This window comes from Lycium barbarum, chromosome 3 (genome assembly GCF_019175385.1).
Source record: "Lycium barbarum isolate Lr01 chromosome 3, ASM1917538v2, whole genome shotgun sequence".
NCBI lineage: Eukaryota > Viridiplantae > Streptophyta > Magnoliopsida > Solanales > Solanaceae > Lycium > Lycium barbarum.
Window position 1 is genome coordinate 25,853,502 of NC_083339.1, and position 9,743 is coordinate 25,863,244.

Genomic DNA, 9,743 nt, shown 5'->3' on the forward strand with positions numbered 1-9,743 from the left:
ATGCCATAGAGGATCCTTGTCCGCCATGGCGAGCTTTCTGCAGCGAGTACTTCCACCGCTGCGGCGGATGACGGGCAGTGTATTCTTTCTTTTCTTAAGTTAAAACCCTTGAACCTTATCAGTTCCCTTCATCAATCTCTAAGCACACTTTGGGGGAGTTGAATAGCTTTTGGAAAGAATATTCTTTGAGGTAAGACCTTTGACCCTAGACTTCATCTTTTACCTTCCTAGATCCTTAATCCATGCTTAGAATCACTAGAATCAAAGTGGAGAAGATGAGTCTTATGATAAATTTCTTGAAATGGGTTTAGACTTCCTAAATAGAAGTTGTTGATGAAATTGACCAACATAACCATAGCATTTTATGAATTCATTGTTGTTAAGCTTATTTCTTCCATTATTAGCAATTAATTTGAGAATTAAAGAATTAGGGTTCATACTAAAATTTGGGGGTTTTACTTTAAATCCGAATTAGGCTTAGTCTTGAGTTGTTTTAGCAATTGAACAGGGGTTTGATCATGTAGAGCATGATTTGCATATTCCACTTTCCAATTTCCCATTTTACCTTTGCGGGTCCGTTTCCCAAAATTTCACGAGTTAGGATTTGACCTAACTAGAAGTATAGCAGTATGGGTATCATTCTTCTTGATTTCTAATATAGAACTCAACTATGTTTAGTCGAGTATTTGGAGGCGCAAAGAAAGGGAAAGGACAAGGTTTGACGGTTCGTGACTGCTATTTGGCTTTCCAAGTAGGTTACAACTTACCTTTTTGGTTAGAATTTGGTTAGCGAATCATATGTAGAGTTAGTGATTGTTGGAGAAAGCATGTAAACCTTTGGGTATGGAGTTTGGGATGGAATACTTAGGTTGGTATTGTTGTTGACTATGGCTTGTTGCTTTATTTTGAGTTGTTGGCTTGTCACCACGTGATTGATTCTAGAGTTGATGCTTAGTGATTACCTTATGTTTCAAAGAGAATATTTATCATGGTTGAGGGTGTTGGAAAGTAAAGTAAGGTTATGATATTGATATTGTGATTGAGATATGTGTCCATGTGTGGCACCGTTGATTGATATATTCTTGTTGGCATTGTTATCATGCATTCACTCATTTATACATATATTTGGATCGGGTTAGGCATCGCAACACTTACTTGGATTGGGTTGCACGTATCAGAACACTAACTGAGATCGGGTTACACGTTCTGCAACATTGACTATTGGATCAGGCTGTGCGCCACAACAGGTACATGGACTTAGCGGTCCACCATGGTCATTATTACACCTCGGAAATTTCCCCGTGAACGTAAAACGACTAGACAAACGAAGACTACGGGTATATGATGTTTGAATAAGAAGGGAATAACGTTTGACGACCCTAAGTAAGATCTCAAAGGAAATTGTAATAAGAGATAGGTTATGCTCCACAATGACTAATCATAGGTTTTGAAAATGTGAAAAAAAAAAGTTTCAGATTTGCATTTTGGCCAGTTGGTCGTAAAATGAAATGCGGACTGTAAAGTGGTATACGGCTCGTAAACTGCCAGGTTGTATTCCAACTTACAAAACTTCAACTTTCTGCTAAATGTTCAAATTGTTAAACACGACTTGGAATACGGATCGTAAATTGAAACACGACCCGTAAACTGCGATTGTAAATCACCATGATCCTCAGCATACCTTTTTGGTTTTGATATGCTTAAATACGACCACGAAATACGGCCCGTAAACTGGAATACGGACCGTAAACAGGGTTTACGACCACTGTACACTTCAGCTACTGTTCATACCAGATCAGATTTTAAGTCATTAAAAGGAGACCCAAGCTCAAAAAATTCATTTCATCTCCACGACATTTCTCTCTAGAAACCTCTAGAATACTCTCCACTCTTGACTTACAAGAAAACAAAGGAAATCGAGGATCAATATCAAAAATCTAAGTGAATCAAGTGTATGAGACCTATCAAGGTTCATCCAAGTTTTGAGATTTCAAGAGAAGCAAACTAGGGTTTTGGGTGCAAGAAGAACAATACCACTCAAGGCTTGTTCCTACAACATCTAAGGTAAGTTTTATGGCCTTTACATGTTATTTAGGGTATAGAAGAGTTGAAACACTTGGATTATAGAAGGATGTAAGAAATGGGTCATTAATGAGAGAATAGTGTCATGGTTGGATGATAGTTAAATTGAGCTATGATCATTGATAAATTGTGATTATAAAAATGCTATGAATGGCATTTAGAACATGGAATAAGTGTCCTATGCGAGAAAAATGCAACAATGGACCATGGCCATGATTATGGAGAAATTGAAGACAAATTATGAAATACGGATAATGTAAACGAATGATGAGTGTTGTCTATCATACTGAGAATGTTATGAATATTTGAGAGCTGATATAGAATATGGGAATAGTTGTATAAACGAAGGAAATGCTGCTCAATTTTCCCTAGAAATAGTCACGCGTTCTTATAGTCGATTAACTGACGTTGATGCGAATTCTCTTGAAGGTAAAGACGCGATTATTGAAGAGGAACGATCAAGCGGTAGAATAGCTAAAGGAAAAGGTATGTAAGGCTAGTCCTTTCTTTCCAAGGCATGAATCCTATGATATGATATTATTTCCCTACATTTCCATGGCTTCCTTATATTCCAGAACCAAGAGCCTATGTTCATGGATAGCCACGTGAGATAAGAATAAGAGACATGTTATGAGCACGATAACGGGGATGATAAGCTTAAGACTAAAGATTCTAGAGTTCATGGTATAATGTTTAAACAAAGCTAAAGACATTAACTGCGATCTATTGGTAATACTTGACGTATACACTAACCTTATATACTAATTCCTTCAAGGTGAGGCGGAATACCTATGAATGCTCCATAATGTAAGCGGGGGCTCTCGACCTTACGTCACCCCGACATTGTTAGAGATTGTTCATAAGCCTCAACGCATGTCCTATGACCAATGTTTCGAGAAACTACGAGTCTATGTTCATAAAGGATTTCATGTGAGATAAAGGTAAGAGATACCCTATAGAAATGATAATGGAAATGATGAGATTAAGCCCAAAGATTATAAAGACTATCATACGATATTTATACGAAATTCGTGCTACGAATATGATGTGATTTTCATAGATTGTCTTTAAATTTAAATGTGTGCATTAATGAAAGGTTACGATAAGCTTATGAGATGTATGTGATGGAAATGATAATGATGAGATATATTGATCCTTGTATGATGCATGTGATATGGTCGAGCCACTACGTGGCCGAATACGGAAGATATGTATGTGACATTGTCGAGCCACTACGTGGCCGAATACGGATACTGTCGAGCCACCACGTGGCCGAATACGATGTTGTTGAGCCCTACGTGTCTGAATACGGATAATGTTTTATGTGTATGAGAAGCTACGGTACCACGATGATGAATTATATGACATGATGATGTATACGCTATGATGGTTCATGTACGACGATTATGTATATGTGATATATGTATGAAATGTATTCATCCTTAAAGGTCACGCAGGTTTTGCCTTCACCTCATGACTTATGATTTCTCTATTATGTTTGTTTCATTTATGCCTTAATTACTCAGTACAATATTCGTACTGACGTCCGTTTTCTTTGGACGCTGTGTTCATGACCACAGGTAGACAGGGAGACGGCGCAGACCTTTAGGAGCTATCAGCAGATTTGCAGAAGCACTCTATTATTCCGGAGGTGCTAATCGGTTTTATACTTTTGTGTGTATCTATATGTATGTATAAGTATTTTGGGCACGACGGGGTCTTGTCCCGTCCATATGTCTAGTACTCTAGTAGAGGCTCGTAGATACGTATGTGTGGGTTATATGGTCTCACAAGGTCACTACTGTATATATGTAGATATGTGTACGTTATCTTTTGATAGCCAAAGGGCTTATGTGTATAAAAGTATTTATGTTCATTAATGAAGATGATTTTCTTATGATTATGAGTTTATGAACGAAAAAGGAGGCTTAATGAGTATGATTAGTAGTAGAATGAGGGGTGCTCGATGGTCAGCCCTGGGTACCCGTCACGGCCCCTAGCTGGGTCGTGACAGAAGTGGTATCAGAGCAGTTCAGTCCTAGGAAGTGTCTACGAGCCGTGTCTAGTAGAGTCTTGTTTATGGTGTGTTGCGCACCACATCAATAAACAAGAGGCTATAGGGCATTTAGGAAAAAAAATGACCATCTTTCTTCTCATGAGATCGTGCGATAGAGCCATGTATGAGATTTTATCCTCCTTAATAGTGTGTTGTGATTTCAGAAATGCCGCCAAAGGGAAAAGCTACAGCCGCCCAGAAGGGCAAAACTACGGCAAAGAGGCGGGTAAAAAGAGGGCCTCCGATGAACATAGAAGATGGTGAATCACTTAATGAAGCCTTATCTAATACTTCCTCTACCCCACCTAATGTGGAAGAACAAGGAGGAGCCCCAGCTCGAATCCCTCCACCGGTTGCTTCGGGTCAACAGGTGACCGAGGCCATTCATTTATTGACACAATTGGTCGCCGCGTAGGCACAGCGACAAAATGTGGGTCCAAGTGATCGGGCAGCTAGTACCAGAGCCCGTGATTTTATGAGCCTAAATCCTCCGGAGTTTTTCGGGTCAAAGCCGGATGAAGACCCGCAAGGTTTTATTGATGAGATGCTAAGAACATTGAGGATTGTCCATGCATCCGAGACTGAATCTGTGGAGTTGGCGTCTTATAGGCTCCGAGATGTGGCGGTATTATGGTATAATAAATGGGTATTATCAAGAGGAGAGAATGCGCCTCCTCCGTTTTGGCAAGAATTTGTAGATGCCTTCATCCGCCACTACTTGCCACCTGAGGTCTGCCGAGCTAGAGCGGATAGGTTCTTAAATTTGAAACAAGGGAATATGAGTGCTCGGGAGTATAACCTTCAATTCAATTCGTTGGCTAGATATGCCCCGGCTATGGTGGCCGATATGGGAGATAGAGTGCATAGGTTTGTGAGTGGCCTAGGGCCACATTTTTTCAAAGATTGCTTAATGGCTTCATTGCAAGGCGGGATGGATATCTCCCGCATTCAAGCACATGCTCAAAATCTAGAAGAGCAACGACATCCGCAAAGGGGCGAACGTGATATGGATCAGGGGCCAAGTAAGAGGGCCAAATCCATAGGTGCTGATAGCGACCATACAAGGGGGTCGAGGCAGACGTATTCTAGACACTCAGTTCAGTCGGTGACTAGTATACCTCCATGAGTTGCAGGCCAGGGGTCCGACTTCTCTAGTCATCCCGTACCGGATCAGAGTTTCACCGAGTCGGGCTCTCGGTATAGGAGTAATGCAGGACAGAGGAGATCATCTATACCACAATGTACTCAGTGCGGTAAGCTACATTAGGGACCATGCCGATTGGGCTCGGATGTTTGTTATGTTTGCGGCCAGTCAGGTCACATTATGAGAGAGTGCCCGTTTCGAGGCGGTAGGCACGCGGTTCAACCCGCAGGATCAGCGGCTGGTTCTTCTTCGGTGCGCCCGGAAGGTCAGACTTCCCCGGTTCTGGCAGGGCGAGGTAGAGGCAGAGGGGGAACAACTAATTCAGGTGCCACCCAGCCCCATATATATGCTTTAGCTGAGCGACAAGATCCAGAGTCATTTCCCGATGCCGTCACAGGTATATCTGTACCTTTGATAAGGTGTGAAAGGAGAAATAAATATTTATCATATTAAACAAGTATGAAATGAGAGGTTTTGTGCTATGTAGCGACGGTAATCGGTAAAGTACGATATGTGATATTAACAGTTTTTATATATTTATCCTTGAGGATAGTATTGATCCACCACTGGTAATCTATATGAAATACTTTTAGAATACTACCAATAAGACTTAAAGGGGATTGTGAGGACGATGCTACACAGGCTTTAAGGAAGTAGGGTGTGAAGGGTAGAACCTCTAAGATAGCAGTTTCTAAAGAATAGAGAAAAGATAGGGTTAGTTAGATAAAGTAAGAGAGTGACATGCGCTACCGAGTGAGTTATTTATTAATGAAAGCTTCCTTATCGTGCAGACTATATTGTCAATATATATGTTCTATGAAGATGTGAGTGTAAGGAAAATATCCGAGACATGAGTTATAGCACTTTAGAAGTTACCATTACAGGATTATTGAGTTAGTAGTACGAGGCTGCATAATCAATGAAGGACATGAGAGATGTCCTAGAAGAATCTATTGTATGATTGAAAGGGAATGGGAGAGGTGTAGGAAAGTATGAAAATGCCCCCCCCCCCCAGATAGCCCCAGGATCTAAGTTAAGAACTAAAAAAAATGCAAGCTTGAAAAAGGTATGTACGTTTTTTTCATGCTTTTGGGTCGTGTGTGGCCATAGATTTGTTGCTATTATGTTGTGGCCCTGTGAGGCAATGATATTATGGGTTGTTGTGACAGGGTGGTAGTACCATATTACAGGGGAAACTCTGGCGAATTTTTAGTAGAATCCCGAGTGATTAACATTCGAGGACGAATGTTCTAAAAGGGGGGAAGAATGTTAAACGGAAATTTCCCCGTGAACGTACAACGACTAGACTAACGAAGACTACGGGTATATGATGTTTGAATAAGAAGGGAATGACGTTTTATGACCCTAAGTAAGATATCAAAGGCAATTGTAATAAGAGATAGGTTATGCTCCACAATGACTAATCATAGGTTTTGAAAATGTGAAAAAAAAGTTGCAGATTTGCATTTTGGCCAGTTGGTCGTAAAATGAAATACGGACCGTAAAGTGGTATACGACCTGTAAACTGCCAGGTCGTATTTCAACTTACAAAACTTCAACTTTCTGCTAAATGTTCAAATGGTTAAATACAACTTGGAATACGGACCGTAAATTGAAATACGACCCGTAAACTGCGATCGTAAATCACCATGATCTACAACATACCTTTATAGTTTTGATATGCTTAAATACGACCACGCAATATGGCACGTAAACTGGAATACGGACCGTAAACTGGGTTTACGACCACTGTACACTTCAGCTACTGTTCATTCCGGATCAGATTTTAAGTCATTAAAAGGAAACCCAAGCTCATAAAATTCATTTCATCTCCACGACATTTCTATCTAGAAACCTCTAGAATACTCTCCACTCTTCACTTTCAAGAAAACAAAGGAAATCAAGGATCAATATAAAAAATCTAAGTGAATCAAGTGTATGAGACCCATCAAGGTTCATCCAGGTTAAGAGATTTCAAGAGAAGCAAACTAGGGTTTTGGGTGCAAGAAGAACAATACCACTCAAGGCTTGTTCCTACAACATCTAAGGTGCGTTTTATGGCCTTTACATGTTATTTAGGGTATAGAAGAGTTGAAACACTTGGATTATAGAAGGATGTAAGAAATGGGTCATTAATGAGAGAATAGTGTCATGGTTGGATGATAGTTAAATTGAGCTATGATCATTGATAAATTGTGATTATAAAAATGCTATGAATGGCATTTAGAACATGGAATAAGTGTCCTATGCGAGAAAAATGCAACAATGGACCATGGCCATGATTATGGAGAAATTGAAGACAAATTATGAAATACGGATAATGTAAACGAATGATGAGTGTTGTCTATCATACTGAGAATGTTATGAATATTTGAGAGCTGATATAGAATATGGGAATAGTTGTATAAACGAAGGAAATGCTGCTCAATTTTCCCTAGAAATAGTCACGCGTTCTTATAGTCGATTAACTGACGTTGATGCGAATTCTCTTGAAGGTAAAGACGCGATTATTGAAGAGGAACGATCAAACGGTAGAATAGCTAAAGGAAAAGGTATGTAAGGCTAGTCCTTTCTTTCCAAGGCATGAATCCTATGATATGATATTATTTCCCTACATTTCCATGGCTTCCTTATATTCCAGAACCAAGAGCCTATGTTCATGGATAGCCACGTGAGATAAGAATAAGAGACATGTTATGAGCACGATAACGGGGATGATAAGCTTAAGACTAAAGATTCTAGAGTTCATGGTATAATGTTTAAACAAAGCTAAAGACATTAACTGCGATCTATTGGTAATACTTGACGTATACACTAACCTTATATACTAATTCCTTCAAGGTGAGGCGGAATACCTATGAATGCTCCATAATGTAAGCGGGGGCTCTCGACCTTACGTCACCCCGACATTGTTAGAGATTGTTCATAAGCCTCAACGCATGTCCTATGACCAATGTTTCGAGAAACTACGAGTCTATGTTCATAAAGGATTTCATGTGAGATAAAGGTAAGAGATACCCTATAGAAATGATAATGGAAATGATGAGATTAAGCCCAAAGATTATAAAGACTATCATACGATATTTATACGAAATTCGTGCTACGAATATGATGTGATTTTCATAGATTGTCTTTAAATTTAAATGTGTGCATTAATGAAAGGTTACGATAAGCTTATGAGATGTATGTGATGGAAATGATAATGATGAGATATATTGATCCTTGTATGATGCATGTGATATGGTCGAGCCACTACGTGGCCGAATACGGAAGATATGTATGTGACATTGTACGTTATCTTTTGATAGCCAAAGGGCTTATGTATATAAAAGTATTTATGTTCATTAATGAAGATGATTTTCTTATGATTATGAGTTTATGAACGAAAAAAGAGGCTTAATGAGTATGATTAGTAGTAGAACGAGGGGTACTCGGTGGTCAGCCCCGGGTACCCGTCACGGCCCCTAGCTGGGTCGTGGCAGTCATGACTATCGAGGCGACGAGATATTCCGCCCGAAGCGTTAGTGTATCATTGCATTTGCATTGCATTTATCTCATATTTACATATGGCATTGTATTTGGACTTGTTGGTTGATCTCTAGTGATACGTGGAGTTGATAGTGATTCTTGAGATTGTACTTCAGACTTATAGTGGATTGTGAAGAGATATGCTAGACCTGGTAATTTGGTACTAGATTTGATACTTTGGACTATGTTGAGTTATATCTGATTTTGAGCATGTCTACTTTTTCAGTCTCTTTGTTATGCATATGTTATCTAACTGTTGACGACCTATGATGCCTACTTAGTACGTGTTGTTGTACTGATTCTACCATGCTGCATTTTTGTGTGCAGAGTTCGTGACCGATTCGACTTCCTCGCTTCGTGATTGAATACCGAGGCTGTTTGACGAGCATTCTAGGGTGAGCTATGGGATGGATTCGCTGCCCGGATGACTCTTATCTATTCAGGTCTTTATATTCTATCATTTATACAGTTATTTATGTATATTTGATACTTGTATTTCCTAGACATTATGTAGCGACTCTTGTACTATTCAGACCAGATTTTGGAATTTGATGTATCTTCCGCACTTATTATATTTATCTATTTATGTTAGACTTATTATGTAATTTTGGGTGATTAGATTTTATATTTATTATTGTTTGATTGTGAATAAGGGACGGGTTCGCCTACCGAGGTGGGAATTGGTAGGTGCCCGCACGTTTCCCCTAGTTTCTTTTTTTAAGAAATTTAATAAAGGGTGAAAAAAGAATTCAAAAAAATATATGAATTGAGATAATTTATATAAATATATAAGGGAAAACAACAAAGATTGCCCATAAAAAGCAAAATAATTACCCACATATGCTCCCATCCTTTTTAATTACTAAGGTTACATGAGAAACCCAAACAAATTACCCGAATGTGCCCCCACCCCCGCTTTGACCGAAGATTTCA